We start from the raw sequence: 22,611 nt of genomic DNA, 5'->3' as shown, positions 1-22,611 counted from the left end.
TGAAGAATCCTTTTCCTAGTCAAGATAGTAAGATGATAGGTTCTTCCTCAAATGCCTCAGAAGAACCCATAATGATGATGTCCCATGTTAGGATTGCGACACGATTGCAAGATTATGGAAGTAAAAGTCCTGTTGGTGGTAAGGAAGCAAAATATTCTAATTCGAATCCATCAACTTCAACTCCCGGTTCCGATCCACTACAGATCGAGAAACCTAACCCAGACTTAGTAATCAAACTGCTTGCCAAGGGTATACTTCGAATGTCAGCTTTCAATCCACATGCGAGCGCTGCTCAGAACTATAACATTGTTGAAGATTTCGCTATTTCACCTTCAGCAATGTCGGCTTTGGAGGTGCTGCAATCATGTCCAGCACAACGTAAATTGCTATTGTCGGCTATAGGAGCTATTGACATTCAGGACTCGAACCTTATAATTTTTTATCTAGAAAATAGTACACCTCGCTTACCTCATCAAATGGCTTTCCAGATTCTAGTGTTAGTAAAAAACAGACCTTGCTATAGGACTGTGATTGATGAGGGAGCCTCAACGTGTATTATGTCGATCCAGTGTTGGAGATCGCTTGGTTCTCCTACACTTAATCAATCCCTGACGATTCTAAAGGCCTTTGATGGCCGTGGGTTCCATCCTTTTGGCATTCTACAGGATTTACCTATAGGGGTTGAAGGCAAAACTATTAATCTAGATGTGGAGGTGGTTGATGCCCCTCTAGATTACAACCTTCTCTTGGGTCGTAGTTGGTCTTACACTATGACAGCTGTTGTTTCATCGGTCTTTCAGCTTATAAAGTTTCCTCATAATGGAAAGATCGTAATTATAGACCAGCTAACTTACTTTTCATCCGACCCAGCCTCTTCTGAAAGTATCCAGCATGTCAGAAAAACAACTATCCCTTATAAGGATGTTGAAGTAGGACTAGTTAAAGATTTTGGTTTACTAGGAACTTTTTCCTTTCCTCCTCCCAACGTATCACCTTCTACTGCAATCATATTTCATCAGACACTATTGTTTTTTATGATCCTTGGATCGTACCTTCCGAATCTGAGATAGATTCATTTGGTGATGCTATGCCTTTGAGTCCATATGAAATTGTGTATCAGGCCGTACAGTCATTTTTCGACCCTTCTTCAACCGAAATTGACTTAATGAATGTGGTCCATGAAGAATCACTTTCAACATCAAACTTAGATTCAACAACGTTTTCTGAACTTATTCACACTGATGAGCAAATTCGTGAAATCTTGTGTGTTGATGATTTACCATGGGAAGATCTTCATCATAGATCTTCGTTTTTACCTGAGATTGATCGCTTTGAAAATGATTTTTCATCTATTTTTATGACTGATTATGTCAAGGAACCTCAGAATCCAATGAAAAATTCTGATTCTGAGTTAAATTTGGGAAATATTTCTCAAACTATTCCTATTGACATTTCGGTTAAGCCAAGAATTGTTGAAAACATTCATATAGGTGCCTCTTGTACGGAAGATGAAATTCAAACATATAAGGCCCTATTTCAAGAATTCCGCGACATGTTTGCCTGTTCATATGAGGAAATGCAAGGAATTGACCCAACAATTGTTGTTCATGAAATCAAAACTTACCTAGATGCTAAACCTGTCCGGCAACGTTTGCGTCAGATCCACCCGCGAAAAGCTACTGCTATTAAAGCAGAAGTTGAAAAATTACTTAAAGCAGGTTTCATTTATCCAATTCCCTTAACGGATTGGATATCAAATATTGTTCCTGTTAACAAAAAGCAAGGAACAATAAGAATATGTATCGATTATAGGGATATTAATCGAGCCTGTCCAAAAGACAATTACCCAACTCCCTATATCGATCAAATCATTGATGATTGTGCCGGCAGTGAATATTCTCCTTCATGGATGGTTTTTCCGAATACAATCAAATAAATATTCTACCTGCTGATCAACCAAAAACGACTTTCATTTGTCCATGGGGGACATTTGATTATTGCAAATTACCTTTTGGGCTCAAGAACGCTGATGCATTTTTTCAAAGGGCCATGTCTTACGCGTTTCATGACATCAAGCACATTGTGCAACCCTATCTCGATGATTTACTTGCTCATTCATTACATCGAGCCGATCATCTCATCCATTTACGAGCAATATTTATGAGGTGTAGGCATTATCGAATTAGGTTAAATCCACATAAGTATGTTTTCTGTATAGAAATGGGTCGGTTACTGGGGTTTGTTGTTTTGAAAGCCGGCATTTGTGTCGATCCCTTGAAGGTTGAAGTTATTGTCAAATTTCCTCCTCCTTCGAGTCTTCGCCAACTCCAAAGTTTGCAAGGGAAAGCAAACTTTTTACGTCGATTCATTCCTAACTTCACTGAGATCACAAAGGGTTTCACCAGGTTGTTAAAATAGAATACTCCATTCTTTTGGGATGAGATAGCTGACAAATCTTTTGATGCACTAAAACACACGTTGACCCATGCACCGTTATTGCATCCTCCCAACTACAACGAGGACTACTTCTTATATCTCATCGCCTTGCATTCCACCATTGGAATGGTGTTAGTTTAGGAAGATGAATTCGGTAGTGAACATGTGATATATTACCTTAGTCGAACCTTAAATCCAACTGAGCTAAAATATTCACATGTGGAGAAATTGGCTCTGGCAGCTGTTCAAGCTGTCCAACATTTTCGTCGTTACATTTTACTACGCAAAACTACAGTAATATCCGATTGCAACCCTATGATCTATATTTTGACCAAACAATTGTTGGGGGGCAAGTACTCCAAATGGATTGTGATCCTGCAAGAGTTTGACTTGGAATTTGAAAAGTCTAAGTCAAAGAAATCTTTAGTTTTTGTGAAGTTGATGTGTGACTTCCCGCGTGCTGACACTGAAACTGTGGCGGAGGAGCCCATTGTTGATGAATCCTTGTTTCTAATCAGCACTTTAGATCCATGGTATGGGGATATCATAGTTTATCTCCAAACCCAAACCTTTCGGCCAGAAATTTCAAGATCAGAGCATCGAAAATATGATTCCAATCCCAACAATACAAAATTATTGGAGATACACTTTATCGTCGTGGGGCGGACTCTGTTTTCCGACGTTGTTTAACTCAGGAGGAAGTTGAAAGGGTTCTAAATGACTGTCACTCTGGAGCATGTGGCGGTCATATGCCTGGGTTTGCCACAGCCCAAAAGATATTGCATGCTAGCTATTTCTGGCCGTCTTTGTTTAAAGATTGTATTAACGCGGTCCGAAAATGCCACAACTGCCAAATTTTTTATCGAAAGATGCATGCTCCACCTGCTCCTCTCCACCCTATAATTTCCGTTGGTCCTTTTGCAAAATGGGGTATTGATTTTATTACATGTAACCCTCACTCGGCTGGGGGGCAGGTGTATATCATCCTTGCGTTAGATTATTTTACCAAGTGGGCCGAGGCGATGCCTACATTTGAGGCAGACAGCAAAACTACTGCGATTTTCATTTTCAATCATATAATTGCTAGGTTCGGTGTTCCACAAGTGATTATCACTAATCATGGGTGTCATTTTCGAAATATTATGATGACCGAACTTACAGACCAACTTGGCCTGTGTCACGATAGTTCAACTCCATATTATCCACAGGCTAATGGTTTGGTTGAAGCCATCAACAAATTTCTAGTCATTATGATCCGATGAATCATTGGGATTCATAGGTCGAATTGGCATAACATGCTATTTTCAACACTTTGGGCGTATCGAACCTTAGTTAAAACGTCAACCGGTTTCACTCCTTTCCAACTAGTTTACAGTTTGGAAGCTGTGTTACCCATTGAATGCGAAATCTCGTCATTGCAAATGGCCATAGAATTACTTCCAGCCACTTCCAAAGAGGAAAAACGTTTGTTGTACTCGGCTCAGCTAGATGAGAATCAACGTGATGCTGCACTAGCAATCGAAGCTCATGCCAAATGTATTAAAGCTCAGTATGATCGAAATGTTACACCTCGTAATTTTTTGGAAGGAGACCTAGTATTACTGTATGATCAAGAAAATGATAAATTAGGCGCTGGAAAATTCGTACCCATGTGGCATGGCCCTTATGTTGTTAAGCCAAAGCTGGCAAAAGGGGCCTATGAATTGGTAGATTTTGACGGGGTCTCTTTAGGTAAGCCCAGAAATGGTCTTTACCTGAAGAGATATTATGCTTAAATCTGGATGTGGAGATTTTAGTTAGGTTAGTTTTCTTTCTAGCTGGTGTGTTTTAGATTAAAAGGTGTGCTTAGTTTAGAGAGTGTTTTAGTCATTTTTCCTGCTTATCTTGATTTTACTCTGGATATCGCAGATGTCGACGTCTCTCCAAACATACATTGGTTTTGCTGATGGTGCTTGTCGTAATACACGAAACATTTCTTCCGCAGCTTGGGTTATCTATTCGCCCTCTAATGAGTTGGTATCTATGCATGGGGTAAGCCTCGGTCAAACAACGAACAACATTGCAGAGTATAGTGCAGTGATTGAGTTATTATCTGAATCCATCTCATTTGGGATTCGGAGTTTGATTGTGAGGTTAGATTCTGAACTCGTTCTATTACAGCTTAATAGAGTATATGGTTTTTGAGAGTTCGTCTCTTGGAACGTGAATTTGACTATATTGAATATCAACATATTCCAAGATATTTAAATACATTAGCAGATGCAATTGCTTCTTGAATGTTAAGTAGACATTTGCAATAATCATACAAGTAAATTTAAAAACATTCCATAATATGTTTTACAAGATAAGCCGGTAATAGTGATATAGCATAGCATAGAAGTGTGTCAAATATAAATCGTCTTCGATCATAGGTTGAAAAACACCTTATGATCAGCAAAAATGATAGTACAAAAAGCAAAAATGTTACATGAGTCTACAACAGGCGATCATCCTATCACTGGTGATGATGACGATAAGAAACCACTGTACGGGCCACCCTACAAAGGAACCTCCTAAAAGGTCCTGGGACCCCAATCACATAGCGCTGTAGCCTAAGAGGAATGTCATCTATGCTGGTCTCTGGAATGTCTGCTGTCAAACGCTCTAGATGGTTTTCCAATTCGGCCAGGGTCTCTGTAGATTCGTCCCGTGGGGCTGGTGCTACTGCAGCTAGTTGTTTCCTCTCATAGAGCCGGAGAGTGGCTGGTCGCCGTGGACCTACATCTGAGACTTTTTACTATCAATTTTTGGACGATTTAAAAACAAAAAAAATAAATTAGAAAATGTTGAAAATGATTTTACCTGAGTCATCCCATTGCTTTCTTGGTGGAAAAGCCATGTCTGGGTCACCACGATAATCCATCCCAGCATAAGGAAAATCCTGAATAACAAAAACTTGGTTCTCCAACCAATGAAAATACTCAGGAGTAAATCGAACGACTTCTGTTCCCTCCTCAGGATGACAGGCCATAACTGCAACCCAACGCATCAGTTTGGGCTCTCAGGGAAGTCCAACTCCAACGGAAATATGCTGTGGGACCAACATCGGGACCCTTTCTAGACCAAATCTCACAACTAAAGCTCTGTATCCAAAGTTCTTCAGTTGTCCGTTCTTTGCTCTAGTCAGTTGGCCTTTTACATTAGCCAACACAGCCTCGTACTAGTTGAAGATGGTGCCTCGAAAGCAGTCTACTACCATCCGCATTTGGGATCCAGTGGCCACATGTAGTGCTACGCTTTCACAGAGCCTGGTAACAGTAAATGCAATCACTTTGAGTTCAGGACGGGAGATGGTTTTGATATCAATCCCTTTGTCTCTAGTTTGGTCATTACAAAACTCTAGCAGAGGCTATCGACAGACTGGCCACCTGGCCTAGTCCCGAATAAAGTCAAATGTTCACCTCTCGTAGGCAAACCAGTCAAAAATTAAATGTCTTCCGGCTCCATTTCGAGTTGGTGGCCACCAATAAAGAAACACTGGTCCTGTATATTCCACCTGTCTACCAGCCACTGCAAAAAGTCCACCTGAGCCCTCATGCCAGGTATGGCCCAGAATTTGAATAAACCGCATGCCTTCAATGCATCAATCGAAGGTTGATGATTAATTGTGGTGAGATCCACATCCTCGTCCTCCCATTCCCACCAGTCAAGCATGATGTATACCCTACATTCAATAAAAAGGCAGATTAAAACATTTAAAATCAAAATTTTTGGGTGGATTTTGAAAAATTTAAGTTTGAAAACCTTTGTTGTGGGGACTGCACCCTCTATGTTAGAGACAGTGAGTAGGTCAACACTCTGCCTTAACAGTAGGTGTGGGCCCCTGACTTTTTTCCTTTTACGAAAAAGTCGGGGTCCGCAGGTTTCCTATACTACACCTGCGGACCCCCGCGCACGGGTTTTTAACCTTAAAATTTCCTAAAAAACAAAATAAAACCCTAAAAACAAATTTCAAACGGATGAAATGAAAGAGTAAGATGATGTGGATTACTTGGAGGTGACGGTGTTCGATTCCGACGGACGGATTCTCCGCAATCTTCACAGGAAGTTTCTTACCAAAAGCTCTATTTTCTCACTCTGAAGTCAAACGGTAAAAATGAATTTACAAAAGCCCTTTTTATAAGCTTTTTTGAATAAATGAATTTTTAATTTGTTTATTTTTCACTTTAAAGAGATAACTTTTGAATCGTTTTTATCTATTTTAAACCGGTATGAGTAATGTTTGAGTTTTTGTGCAGAATAAAAAAATTTTCAGGCAAAATTGATCATTTTTGACAAAAAACATTAGAGTCACCTTTAAGCTCTTTTTTGACTCCTAAAATATGAAAAGATTTCCGATTTTTTATTTTTAATCTCATTAAATGGAATTAAAAAGATGGTCCACTTACAACCCTTTTATGACCATAAAAACATGAAAAGATTGTCGGATTTTTGTCGTTTCAAATTCGATATTGGTTATAAAATGACGTGTCATTGATCGCTCTTTTAATTTTTCGGATCAGAGACACTAATTATGAAAAGTACTCCTTGGTTGTAATGATCAAGCAGTTCTCTCAAGTACTATTTTATACTTTTTGGGGCTTGGGAGACACAAATTCACGAAAAAGGACAACCATGGAGTTTTCTTAAGTTTTTTCAGACTCTCTAAAATTGAAAAACGCTGAGTTTCTCCTATACTGGACTCGTTAAAATTTAATAGTAAAGGACCTGTTAAATTACAAACAGGAACGGACCACTCCTTCTTAGGGTTCGAATTTAAACTAAGTTGGACTCATTCGAAGGATGAGCTTATAATCAAGCAAATGTCATCCTCCTCGAGCTTGTTAAAAATAAAGAGGTACTTGCCAGAAATGGTGGGGGAAAAGAGAGAAAAATGAGCCTATTTGTCATACTTTGTGTCTCAGAAAAACATTTAACCACTCTTGAACACAACACTTTTTATTCACCTGGGTTGGGAAATCCTTTGCCTAACAATTGATCAAAGCATATTGAAAGTCTTCAGCAGGTTTTTGGGTATTAACTTTGGGTCAATTGTCACCAAACCATCTGCTGTGTTATTATGTATTCAAGAGGTCAATGCAAATAAACCATTCATCTGCAAAGTATCTGCCATCCATCTTGACCATCCCTGAGTCAGTCCTTGCAACTATATTTCTTCAAACTTGACCTATGATTTCGTGTTGTGGGCTTGCCTACGACGGATCGCTTTCTATCGACTTTAGCTCATTATCTAGAAAGATGATCTAGAAATCATCAGTACCTTGGGATCTGCATGCCTCAATGGCAGGTTTCTCGCTTTCGACGATAGGTTGCATCATTGACCTTCGATCAAAGGATTCCGTGACATGTTCGACATGAACACATCTATTCACATCTCATGGATTGTACTGAGTACTTTGAGAGCCATTGAAATTAATGGTGGTTTCTCTCACGCTTGTTAACAGTTTACATCATTGACTAGTAATCAAGTGGTTTCTACCATGTTCGACTTCGACACATTCATTCACATGGATAGAATCATACTATTTCGGGAAGTAGAAATCAAGACCCTGGATCTAGTTTCCACCATCTAGGCTGCGAGGAATTTTGTATTCATTATACAGTGGACTATTCATAAACAGATGGCTACGTCCATACTATGTCTACATGTGTCTATACTTGTGATGTATTGCAAGATCATTCCCATATCAGAGCAGTTTAGTTAGTTTTCTAATCAGTTATGATCTGAGTATGGGAATGCCTACCTTAGCGATGATATAATCTCATATATATATTTTGTATTGAATGTTTTTACAGGTTCCAACTGGGCTCTCCACAAGATGATCCTCGAAATGATAAAGTACTTCACTCTTCTTAGATGATAAATGAAATCCTCATCTACTACAGACTTTGCACTTTAGGGGGCAATCTGTTACACAAAATATTGTCACCATGACCATTTGCAGTCAGTGTGAGTATATCATCACTCATACTATCCTCCTTTGCAAGTCTCAAACTTCAGCTCTTCATGTCAAGCTTTAAAAATGAGAGAAAGTCCTTGAAAATCAATAAAGCTCTGGTTCCGCACTTTCTCTTACTGTTACTTGCGGTCTTGCACCCCTTGGTCGTGTTACATGTGGACCTACCCGCTCTGTCTCTAAAGGAGTGGGTGCGGACCCTTGTGAAAGTCAAAAAGGCGCAAGTTTATTCTTAAAAACTCACTTGTGGTTAATTCTGGATGCTTCTAGAAGGAATCTTGATGTGGATGGTTCGCTCCTAGGTGGTTCATGCATCCCATAACTAAAGGAGTTAATCCCTTGATGAGAGGAGCTTATCCCTTTGAAGGAGGGCTTTATCCATTTGAAGGTGGACCTAGTAACTTCCCTCGATTGCACTATAAATTAAGGCATTGGGCTGGTTGCTAGAGAGGTTGAAAGCTGAACATTTTTGAGGGTAAATGCTGTTGGAATTGAGACTTCCTAGTTAATCTTGAGAGGAGAGATTACATACCTTTTGGCTTCATTGGGAAGAGAGTGAAACTTGTCATAGTAAAGGAGATTCTTGCTAGACCCTGGGAGGAGCTTGTATAGCATCAAGGCACCAAGGTTGTAAAGTTCTTCTTTGATTAAATTTAATACAATCAGATTCATTTTTCTCAATAAATTGTCTTATATGGTTTGTTTCATGAATTACTTGATCATCATGATAAATATGCTTTATTATATTGGCTTTTTAGGTGCTATTTAATGTTTGTGCTTGTTTGTGTTTGCAGATTCTTTAAAAGGGAGCTCATTTGGATCAACGAAGCGTGGCTTCCACAAACTAGCACTGGACCTGAGGTAGGCCTAAAACACCTGTTTGCCTTTATTTATAAATTGCATATTTAGAGAAAGATAGAATTTGTTTGGTTTGCTTGTCGCTAGATATCATTAGATACTAGGGAGGTCAATCTTGTCTACAACAATGACTTATCCAGCCGACAATGACTGATTGTAAGTTTCTTCTATCATAGTCGTAGGCATCCCTCTTTTTCCTTTACATATGTGACTGGTATTGGCCCTAGAATAGTCCCAAACCCTTTGTTGTCCCTTCTATCTTCTTTGCTGCACTTGGAGGTTGCTTCTTCATCCTTAGCTCACCTTTTCTCGGCTCCTTTTCTTCGCTGAATCCAGAGGTAGATGAATGGGACATTGGAGGAGTGGACAACCTCTATATATAGAGGAATGTCTCTCCTTTAGGCTGATTTGTAGGCTGAATTATCTTCTTTGCTTCAATTTGCTTCATTTAATGGTGCCATTTACTAGGAGGAGGCTTGACTTTTCTTGGAGGTGTATTCTTTGACTCTCATACATAAATATACATGGTGTAACATTCACTTAAGGTATTCAACATAATTCTTTTGACTCTTCAACTCACCTATAGTACTTTAACATGTGCTACACCTATTTCAATGAGGAAGAAACTCATTGACATATATTATAAAAATATTATTTATTTTCTTGAATAAATACAAATATCAAAAGTACATTTATGAAGACTAAACCTAGGTACATTTACTTCGACACTCCCTCTTAACTAGGGAGGTATTCATACAACATTACAAGGTGTTTGGATATTATCAATGTTGAAGAATTAACATAAGAGAAACCAGATTGGAAATCCATCTATTATAGCATCATAGTAACCAACATTGTATCCACAACAAGGCCTTTACTGACAGCTCTAACTCTCAATAGATCAGAGCACAATGTTGGCGAGATTAATGACTTATAGACACTATAGTCATTGTCTCTCAAGGTACATACCCACTCGGGTGTTCACTGAGTATGACCTTCTAGGACTATTCATATATTGGGTTCCCAGCCCTCAAAGAATATCAGTCATCTTGCCTCTTTTCTTGGATTCCCTACACATCCTCAATGAGTATTGGATGCCATCTGATTACCCAATCCTCCCATTCTTTCTTCACAAGTGAAGACAAGAATGTTGTTTTTATCCCTTCCTCTAGAATGAGGAAGACATGCCAAAGTTTCCTTTGAGAGGTAGCTTTCCCAAGTTCCTTTGATAGGTAACTTGCCCAAGTTCCTTTGGGAACTTGTCAGAACTCCCTCTTAGCTAGGGACTTGTCCATTCATTAGCAACTTCTTCTTCGTGGGTCCTTAAGCTGCTTGATATTCTTCTTTCCTTCAATGTCGTGAATTCTTGATTCGAACTTCCTTTTGGTAGGGCACCATCCATCGGTCACTTTCCTTCCTGGTTTGTCATGTCATTGCTTCCTTTGTGGAAAGTGGTCTTCTTGTCATATATCAGGATCTCTTTTCATTTGGCTACTCCTTTTTTATCTTGTCCATTCTTTAGAATATTGTTCTCATTGATGCTTCGTTCAACTTGCTTGTTCCCATGATTCGGTCAAATAGCCCTTCATGACTTCATCCTGTTATTGCTTCAAAATTAAGTTTTGTTGGATGGCTTATTCATCATGACATCTTTGTGGAGTAGAATCATTTATCTATGCCTTTTGTATCTCCAAGGCCGTCATAGGTGTCAAGGGTCTTTCCTTCCTTTGTCAGAGTTGTCCTACTTTCTTTCAGGAGATATCTTCAATGGATATTTGTTAGATAGTGATTCTTGTGACCATGGTGTTCTTCACATGCTTGATCTCTTTCTTCATTTTCTTCTTCTTGGATAGATTGTTCAACTACCTTCTACTTCATGAGGGAGCACTTCTTCATTGCTAGTTTCTATCACTAGTCAACATTCCTTCTTTCTTCCTAGTCAGCAATCTTATACTCCTTATTTCATTTTGTTGACTTTCATTACATTGTAGTACATTCCTTCGAGCATGTTATTGGTGAGAGAGATTCTTTCGTACTTGATCATGTCATAGAACTATTCCCATGGCTCAATAATGTACATATGATTACATGACTAAACTTTGATGCATACATACCTCATCTTGATTCTCCTTTGATCATCTTGGCTTCATTTGATTGTCTATGGTGTGGCCCTTCTTGCTTCATCTTAGCTTGCCTGCATATCATTCTTTTCTTGAATCCCATGAATGGGACTCCTAATGAGACATCTGCTTCTTATTCATGAATCTTCTTTTGAAGATTCCATCAGAGGATCTTGGAGACCCTTACCCTGCAAATGTTTCTTCCTTTTGATGATGGAGGCCTTCTAAGATTCTTGCTCATGATCAATTTTTCTTTCATAGTGGATGAGGTCCTATACTAGGTATGCTTCTTCTACATGAATATCTTGAGCTATATCTACCATGCTCCTATATTCTAGAAGATATATTTTTAACCATGCATCCTATTCTATTTCTACATGCTCCTATACTACTCAAACCTTTGAAAGAAGACCTAAGTAAAGAGTTTGACTTAGTCATAGTAGAGATCTGGAGGATATTTCTTCTTTTGCTTCTTGTCTTATTCTTTAATTTCTTGAGTCACATTATCTTCTTCCATTTTTCTTTTGTTGTTGTTGTCCTTCTTAAGTTTAGGACAATTCCTTTTGTAGTGTCCAGATTCTTGGCATCCAAAGCATTGGACTTTGGACATATCTTCATTGTTTGTTCTTCATGGACCAAATTTGCTAAATTTTCCCTTTCTCTTGGCCATGATGGAAAATGCTTGCTCCTTTGATCCCACATCTTCCTTGGCTTTGAGTCTAGTTTCTTTTATCTTGCATAAAGACCACATTTCACTTAGTGCGGTATCTTCCTTCTTCGCATATATGATTGATGTGAAGTTGCCCCAATCCTCAAGTAGATCATTGAGTACTAAAAATGTCATTTCTTTGTCAGACATGACTTCCCCTAGCTCTTGAAGTTGATCCCTCATCTCAGAGATCTTCATGAAGTAGGGAGATATTTCTTCCTTTGATATCTTCATCTTGTACAATTTATTGTTTAGAGATATCACTTCTCTAGTTGTGGTTACCGAGAATAGCTCTACCTATTTATCATATATTTATTTTGATGTTTCAAATTTGGAGACATAAGGAATGATAGAGTCCTTGATAGATTCTATTAGAATCCTTTGAGCTCTTGTCTCATCCTTAATGTACTTGGCTATGGCTTGGTTTTGTTCCTTAGTAGGGATAGTGATATTCCCTTTGATATGTTCTAGAAGTTCATTCTCCTTGAGAAGTAAATCAGTCCTCTTCTTCCATGCAATAAAGTTATTGGTACCTACCAATTTGTTGTTTTCCTTGCAAAAAGACATTGATGTATATTCAGAAGGGGACATATACCTACTTGATAGATTTTTAGATGTAGTGGATTTTCTTTCTCCTTGAAGACTTGATGGCTTGCCTTCCTAGGATCTTGATGTTCTTCAAGTTTCCTTCTCCAAGTGGACTTGATTTATGATGATATTTTCTTGATGACTTGTAGATGATGTAGGTCCCTCTTTGATATTCTCTTCTTTGTAGGTGCCTTTATGTAAGGCTCTTCTTCTTACTTTGTAGTCTTCCTTGATGAATTAAAGATGGTAGGCCTTCTTGTTATTGAAGTGATTGAAACTTCTTGGCTTGATGCTTCAACTTTGTAGAATGTCCTTCCTTGATGAGTCACCTTATGATTGTTCTTGATATGCCCTTTCCTTGATGTGTCACCTTAGATTTGATACCATGTTGAAGAATCTAGGGCAATTAGGTTTAGTATGATTCTTCTTGACTTGATAACAATTTGTGAAGTCTTTTTACAATTTTTCTTGTTAGCTTAATCTTCTTGTTCTTCTTATTAATTCATGTGTGTGTGCTTCATCAAACTACTACCAAAACATAAGAACAATAACACAAGATGTTGGCTCTCTACTAGGGCCAAAACCTCTCTTCTCTTGAGAGGAAAACCCTTCAGTAAGTTTTCTCTTATTGAAGCTTCTTATTGATCAATGCCAAACCCTAGACCCTTGACTAGAATATCCTCAAAGCACAAGTCAAGTCCTTCCTCCTCTCTGCACTTGGTTTCCCTGGCACTTTGTGTTCCTCCTTCTAGCACTTCATTCCTTGACACTTCGTTCTCCTTCTTCTTAAACTTTGTTCTTCCTTCAACTGTTGATGTACCTTGTTGCACTTGCTCTTGAAGAGACACTTATGATGAGTCCCTTCCCTTGTGATGATCCCTACCTCCTCCTTGACCAAATGAGCTCTTCCTTGAGGTGTAGATGCAAACTTGGTAAGACTCATTTGCAGCCCTAATTCTTGCACGTGTGGGAGGTTTGCTTGATGTAATATGGTTTCTCTCTCCTTCGCTTCAGGACCCTCCTTCTTCGCTTGGATAGGAGGCCTTGTAGGCCTAGATTCAAGCTCAAACAATGAGATATGCTTGATTGTAAGTTGTTTCTATCATAACCATAGGTAACCCTCTTTTTCCTTCGCATGTGTGACTAGTATTGGCCCTAGAACAATCCCAAAACGTTCTTTGTCCCTTCTATCTTCTTCATTGCACTTGGAGGCTCCTTCTTCATCCTTCGCTCACATTTTCTTGACTCCTTTTCTTCGCTGATTTCAAAGGTAGATGAATGGGACGTTGGAGGAGTGGACAACCTCTCTATATAGAGGAATGTCCCTTCTTTAGGCCGACTTGTTGGCCGAATTGAATATTGTTGGCTGACTTGTCTTCTTTGCTTCAATTTGCCTCATTTAATGGTTCCATTTACTAGGAGGAGGCTTGAATTTGCTTGGAGGTGTATTCTTTGACTCTCATACATAAACATACATGGTGTAACATTCCCTTAAGGTCTTCAACATGATTCTTTTGACTCTTTGACTCACCTATAGAACTTTAACATGTGCTAGACCTACTTCAATGAGCACGAAATGCATTGATGTATATTATAAAAATAATATTTCTTTTATTGAATAAATACAAATATCAAAATTACATTTATGAAAACCAAACCTAGTTACATTTCCTTCAACATGAACCTCCACCAAGGCTCATGGCTCCATAAATAGGTAATTCTCCTCAATCCATGGTCATCAACCATATCTGTTGCAATCTCCTAATGTTGTTCCATCCTTGGAAGGCTTGTCCCTTCCAACTTAGCTACATGCTATCATTGTAACATATATCATGTCAATCCACCATGTATCGTCATCCTGTGAAATATGTGCCATGATAATCCATCCCAACATAATACATCTCAGTAAAACCTCGACATATCTCTGACATAGCCTGGTGCACTACATGCCCCCATGGCTCGAACTAGTCGAGTGATCAATCCAACTATCACATCAAAATCCATAAGAATTCTCCTCCTCATGCCACTGTTTGTCATTTCTCTAGCATATTGTCACATCATCAACTTGATAAGGAATTCATCCCATCTCTATCCAATTCTAAGTAAGCCATATCCAGGTCCATGAAGTAGTCTCCATCTCATCTACAATATGTTGTCCATCAATTTTATCATCCATGTGTTGCTCATGGTCATGTACCAATCAACCACATCCATCCAAGCATCATCTCTGTATGTAAGAGAGGCCCTTCCCCAAAGGCCCCTTTGTCATGGTGGTGCAATCACCCATCTCCACATCAAGGTACTCCACCCACCCATCTCCAAAGGTCTAGTGCATGATAAGGGCTAGAAAGTTGCCTCCCTGACTCTCATCCACCCAAGTATCAGATTGATGTTGCGTCCTTAAGTAATCGTGCACAACAAAAACCTCCTCTTGTGTACATCCAATCTTCCCAAGATTTTCCTTCACCAACTGAAAGTCATATATGCCCATAGCATACCTACAATAGTCCACAATCCCATTTGGATCTCGAACTTCATACTCCTGTCCATATTTTTCCTTAGAAGAAGTGCTCAAACTTCCTCTCTTATGAACAATCTCATGGTGAAGTTTCCTTCGTTACTTGAGTCACACATCCAAGTTCCGTTTGCTCCACATAGTCATGCTTCACATTCAAGTCCTTCTCATACAAAGTCATTGAATGAATCCTTGGTCTATATCCCAAGTGACTCTTCCTTGTCATCAACACGATCATGGTTTTTCCACAAGATATAATCAAGAGTATGTCACGGTCCACCATTGGTATGGATTTTGCAGCTACCAAGAAGTCATGCCCCGAGACCATAGCATGATCATCCCTCTCAATCACCCTCAAATACAACTTTCCAAACCATGAACCCAATATCACTTGTGTGTTCCTCAAAAAATCTGTCACAACTTTCATCGTTGAGTTAATAGCTTTGAAAGCACTAAACTCCCTTTCCAATTCAGCTTTCTTCTTCAAAGATGTTGTTGCCTTCCTGCTAGGGAAACTATGTGTAGCTCCCGTATCAATCAATGCACCAAACTTCTTCCTACATACAGTCACCTGCACAAAACTCAACCTCAAGGCATCTCCATCCTCCATAAGCTTCATCTTGTGTCTTATCTTAGTAACATTCTTTAACAATTGCACCTAAGAGTTGTCTTTCGACTTGTGCCTGATCCAGGTCCGGGTGTGACAAAGGACCCTTCTAAGACCTTTTACTTTCATGATGTGTTAATTTGCATTTTTAAAAGAACATAAATGAATACATCTACATGATGTAAAGAAGAGGAACATGACAATCATCAGCACATGAAAACATAAGCCGTTGATAATGGAGTTCATCCAGGAGGGACTACGTCTCCAGGCCCCGATGTCAAGATGGTGTAGGTGTTAATTTTAGGTATGTTCTATGCTTAGAGAAATTTATTTCAATTTTCACAGTTAGCTCCATATCTTTTCCAAATTAGCATTCACATCAACATTAAAGTAAACTGTAGATAGAACATAAACATAAATCGCAAAAGACAAGCCAAGACAAGAGGACACAAGATGTGGCGCTAGCCAAGGACAAACCCCAATGTGGGGAACCCTTGATCAATTCTTATTATATGTTCTTCAATAGTTCACCAGAGAGAGAGAGATAATACGTTTACAACAAAAGTCAACACTTTGACTTATCTAGATAAGAGCATAGATCATCTCTAAGAAGATGATACATGAGATCAGTTGAAGACATGCTTCTTCAACTAATTCTCCACGGTGACTCCTTCACCTATCGTTGAGCTTCATTTCGTCATCATGCTGCACCTCACCACGCTGCACCATGTTGCACCCATCATCACTATGCTACATTTCATCACGCTTCATTAATCATGACTGTACCCATCACTGTACTACATTATGTGCCATTGCTACACCATGTTGCCATCCTGACCTATGTGTTGGCTGCACCTTGCTTACTTATTATCCCTTGCTTGCTTGTTGTCCCTAGCATGCTTGTTGTTGCATGTTAGTTGCCCCTTGCATGTTAGCTATAACATTGCATGCTTGGTGTATTTGATGCTAAGTACCATACAACTATCCTAATGTTAGTTAGTTGTCCCTTGCATGCTACTCTCCTTTGGAGACAGATGCTAGGGATATTCGAGCAGTTCCCAGCAGTTCTGGCAGTTCCGTCTATTCCCGGAACTTATAGCTATTCCCGGAAGTTCGGCAGTTCTCGTTGTTCTGGCTATTCCCAGTAGTTCCGGTAGTTTCAACTTTTCTGGCTTTTCCCGTAGTTTCGGCTTTTCTGGCTTTTCCAGCAGTTCTGGCTTTTCTAGCTTTTCCGGCAATTTCAGCTTTTCCGGCTTTTCCGGCAGTTCTAGCTTTTCTGGCTTTTCCAGTAGTTCTGAATTTTCTGGCAATTCTGGCTTTTCCGGCAGTTTCGACTTTTCCATCTTTTCCAGCAGTTCCGGCAGTCTTGGCTTTTCCGTCTTTTCCAACGTTTTGGCTTTTCTGGCTTTCCAGCTTTTTCAGCTTTTCCGGCAGTTCCGGCAATTCCGGCTTTTTCAACTTTTTCGGCAGTTTTGGCAGTTCCGTCTTTTCCGGCAGTTCTGGCTTTTCTAGCTTTTCCGGATTTTCTGGTAGTTTCAGCTTTCCGATGTTTCCGACAATTTTAGCTTTTTTAGTAGTTCTAGTAGTTCCAGCTTTTTTGACAGTTCCGACTTTTTCAGCTTTTCCGGTAGTTCTGACTTTTCCGGCAGTTCCGGCTGTTCCAGCTTTTCTGGCTTTTCTAGCTTTTTCAGCTTTTCCGGCAGTTCTGGCTTTCTGGCTTTTCCGGTAGTTTCGACAGTTCCGGCTTTCTGGCTTTTCCGGCAGTTTCACCAGTTCCGTCATTTTGCCCTCTGGATCAGGGAAGCATTATCCCTTAGGATCTCTCCTCCTACTAAAACCCAAAGACAAGTAGAGAGAGGAAGAGATCCCAAGTGTGTGTTGAAATGACTTGAAGACCTCCTCCTTTTATAGTAAAACGTTGAGCACAAGTGGGGTGTATTTGGTTGCTGGCCGACCTTGACGAATTGTCTTATAACACAAATAAATTCATAACTCCATGAATACTTATCGGAATCGGATGATCTTTATATCAATCCTACACCTCTCAATGAGAGGGATCCAAGAAAAATATTAGCTTCCATAAATAAGATGACCCACATGGAGTTTGGCCCTAGTTTCCAAATTTAACACTCCCTCTCAACTAGGGAGAACTCCATCCGCTAATCCATATGTTCGATTGTACTATCTCTGCCATTAGTGCCCTGCACTGCTCTGCTCTACTCTACTCAGCTCAGCTCAGCTCAGATCTACTCAGCTCTACTCTGCTCATCTCTTCTCAGCTCTGCACAGCTCAGCTCAGCTCAGCTCAGCTCAGCTTTGCTCAACTCTACTTTGCTTTGCTCTTCTCAGCTCAGCATTGCTTTGCTCAACTATGCTAAACCATGAAGAAGAAGAATTGATCGATAATGTCTCATACCATTCTCTACTGACCTGAAGTTAGTTTCATCTGAAGGGAGTGTCACATCACTCTTATTGACCCGAAGTCAGTTTTATTGGTCCCAGATCAATATCACAAGAGAGTGTCTCAAACCACTCATACTGATCCTAGATCAATGTCACAAGAGAGTGTCTCAAACCACTCATACTGATCCCAAATCAATGTCACAAGAGAGTGTCTCAAACCACTCATATTGATCCCAAATTAGTTTCATTGATCCCAGATCAATGGAGGTCATCCTAGCATACAAAGTACAATAGATACAGTGATGCGTCCATCGATAGTACTACTATGGTTCTTATCCTCATTTCCCTACTCATTGATCAGATGAGAGGTACTTCTCATGAGTCCCAGACGGCATGGGTAGGATTCCTTGACAGGAGAACGAATCATCCTGTCAGTGGATGCCATGGAGAACAAATCATCTTGACCCACAGGACAACGAATCATCCTATTCCATAGTCACCACAGAGAACAAATCATCCTAGCCCATAGAAGAACGAATCATCATGTTTCACAATCGCCATAGAGAACGAATCATCCTAGCCCACAGGAGAACGAATCATCTTGTTTCACAGTTGCCACGGAGAACGAATCATCTTGGCCCATAAGGGAATGAATCATCCTGTTCCACAATCACCACGGAGAACAAATCATCCTGGTCCACAGGAGAACTAATCATCATGTTCCATAGTCACCATGGAGAACAAATCATATTGTTCATAGTGCACAACCAGGGGATGGTGAGTCGCCCTGTGGTCGTCTGTTGCTCCAGTAAGTACCCTTATAATAAGGTCCCTCAACGACTCCAAGTCTTTCAGGAAAGTCACAGATTTGACCTTTCCCCAGGGCTTTGACAAAATGTCTGTGACCTTTACATCAATCTCAATGCAATGGAGCCTCCTTGCTCAGTGACTTACCATATCGCAGATAAGGCAGTATCTAATGTTATCTGCTGGAGCAATCATTGAATACAGGATTCCTCAATAATCGAATACCCCCCATGGTTGTCACAGAGAATCACAATAGTATTCATCATGTGTACGAACAACTCACTTAAGAGCTTCTGCAACCATGCAGCTTCACACGAGATCATACTCGTAGCTATGTATTGGGTCTCGACGGTGCTTATAGCAACCAACTTCTGCTTCCTCCTCATCCATGATATCAAAGAAGAATCCAAAGAGAACTAGCACTGAGAAGTGCTCTAGTGATCCTCCACACTACCTGCCTAGTTAGAATTCGAATAATCATGCAGTTTCATATTTCTGGCAGTGTATCTCAATCCATGAGAGATTGTGCCCCGAAGATATCTCAGAATATTCTTGGCACCAATCCAGTGAGGCTCAACCAAATCTGAGCTCACCGTGCTAACTACAAAACATATGTCCAGACAGAATTTCACCAAGAACATCAATGCGAATGAGTTTATGAAACTCAGAGGCATTTCCCAAATCTGGTCCAACATCACTACCATATAACTTCTGAAAGTTAAGATCCTTGAGGTAGTCACAGGCTTGCAGTTTATCATTCCACATCCAGAATCCAACTCCCTCTTCTACAAATGAGAGGATCTGCACCTGTTAGAAATAGGTCGTCCTCATAAGGTTCTGGTATGAGAGGTCTATCATCCACAACCTTTGGGTAATGGTTTGGATCGGTTTCACTCCTAGTGAATCTCAACTTCATCAGACAACTATCAATCCTCTCATACTACGCCTGAGGTGTTTTTCTTCAAGCCATAAAGGGCTTTCTTCCACCTGTATACATGAGATTCCCAGTCATGAATCTCAAACTCCTTGAGTTGTTCCAAACCTATGGACCTACTACATGAGGGGAATGGTCCCCTTATAAGATTTTCCTTCAGTACATCTCAGACATGTACCTTCATGCTCTACTTGAATTTAGACATCCCTATCACCATTTGACTCACATCGGGTAGGGCCCCATAGGTAGACCTCCAGTGTTATAAATACGATATGTCAATTGACATGATCCCCAATGAACCATCCAGCAACTTGATAAAAATTGCCAACCTAGAACCCATGAGAAAAAGCATATTTGAAAATTCTAATTTTTTAACACGTACCTTTCCATCGATGAATGCCACCCTAAAACCTTTGACTTCCATTTCCAAGATGGACACCAGGTTCTTCTTGCAATCAGGTACATAAAAGAGATTTTGTAAATGGATCAAGTTACCCTCATTCAATTAAGGGCTAACATTCCCTACACCCTTTTCGGGAAGGTGGCATTGGCTCCAAGTATAATCCCGCAATTGTTTCCATCTCTACCAAATTAGAGAGTGCACCCATCTATCTGATGAAGTGCCTTGAAGCACTACAATCAATAAGCCATATTCCCAAAGAATCTGAAGGAGAGGGTTAATAAAAGATAACTCTTCTTTATCTTATCAGAAACAACATTTGATTCTTCATACCTGGGGTTCCTTGCTTTCTTTGAAGAGTTGGTCATTTCCTTGATTCCCTGCATTACTCGTCATTCCTTTGATCATTGAAGATGTCTCTGGAATGATTGTTATCATCATCAAGTGATGTGTCCCTACCATTCAGACACTCCTTCGCATAATGGTCGAACTAGTTATATGCCTTTCCTTCCACCTTGAGATCCAGTCTTCCATTGAAGTGATCTTTAGGTAGGCCATATTCCGTTGTGCCATTCTAATAATATTCTCTACTTCGACTTCACCCTTGGTGAATTTGAAGAGGGATGAGGAATCCATTGATCCTTTTTTCTTCTTTTTCTTTCCCAACTGTCTTCGGTGATTTCTCTTTCACTCTTGCTTGGGCATTGTCTTCACCTCAGCTCCGATACCATGTTAATTTTAGGTATGTTCTATGCTTATAGCAATATATATCAATTTTCACAGTTAGCTCCATATCTTTTCCAAATTATCAATCACATCAGCATTAAAGTAAACTCCAAATAGAACATAAACATAAATTGCAGAAGACAAGCCAAGACAAGAGGATACAAGATGTGGCGCTATCGAGGGACAAACCCCAATGTGGGGAAACCCTTGATCAATTCTTCTTCTATGTTCTTCAATAGTTCAGCAGAGAGAGAGAGAGATAGTACGTTTATAACATAAGTCAACACTTTGACTTATCTAGTTAAGAGCATAAATCATCTCTAAGAAGATGATACATGAGATCAGTTGAAGACATGCTGCTTCAACTAATTCTCCAAGGTGACTCCTTCACCTTTCGTTGAGCTTCATTTCGTCATCATGCTGCACCTCACCACGCTGCACCATGCTGCACCCATCATCACTATGCTGCATCTCATCACGCTTCATTAATCATGACTGTATCGATCACTGTACTACATTATGTGCCATTGCTACACCATGTTGCCATCCTGACCTATGTGTTGGTTGCACCTTGCTTGCTTGTTATCCTTAGCATGCTTGTTGTTGCATGCTAGCTGTAACATTTAATGCTTGGTGTATTTGCTGCTAATTACCATACAACTGTCCTAATGTTAGTTAGTTGTCCCTTGCATGCTGCTCTCCTTCAGAGACAAATGCTCCAACTATTCCGGTAGTTCCTGACAGTTCTGGTAGTTCCAGCTATTCCCAGCAGTTTCGGCTTTTCTGGCTTTTCTGGCTTTTCTAGCTTTTCTGGAAGTTCGTGCTTTTTAGGCTTTTCCAGCTTTTCCAACTTTTCTAGCTTTTCTAGATTTTTTGGTAGTTTTGGCTTTTCCAACTTTTCTGATAGTTAGGGCTTTTCCGGCAGTTTCGAATTTGCCGGTAGTTCCGACTTTTCCAGCTTTTTTGGATTTTCCGGTAGTTTTGACTTTTCCGACTTTTCCAGCTTTTCTGACGTTCTGGCTTTTCCAGCTTTTTTGGCTTTTCCAGTAATTCTGGCTTTTCTGGCAGTTCTGGCTTTTCTGGATTTCTGTCTTTTCCGGGAGTTTTGGCAGTTCCGGCTTTTTTGGCTTTTCCTGCAGTTCCGGCTTTTTCGATAGTTCCAGCAGTTCTAGCTTTTCCGACAGTTCTGGCAATTTTGGCTTTTCCGGCTTTTTCTGCTTTTCTGACAGTTCCAGCTTTCTGCCCTCTGGATTAGGGTAGTATTGTCCCTTAGGATATCTCCTCCTACTAAAACCCAAAGACAAGTAGAGAGAAGAAGAGATCCCAAGTGTGCATTGAAATGACTTGAAGACCTCCTCCCTTTATAGTAAAACGTTGAGCACAAGTGGGGTGTATTTGGTTGCTGGTCGACCTTGACGAATTGCCTTATAACATAAATAAATTCATAACTCAATGAATACTTATTGGAATCGGATGATATTTATATAAATCGTACACCTCTCGATGAGAGGG

This window comes from Pinus tabuliformis, chromosome 6, assembly GCF_031772625.1.
Source record: "Pinus tabuliformis cultivar Carrire ecotype Pingquan chromosome 6, CPIR1, whole genome shotgun sequence".
Taxonomy (NCBI): domain Eukaryota; kingdom Viridiplantae; phylum Streptophyta; class Pinopsida; order Pinales; family Pinaceae; genus Pinus; species Pinus tabuliformis.
Note: the sequence above shows the minus strand (reverse complement) of the source record.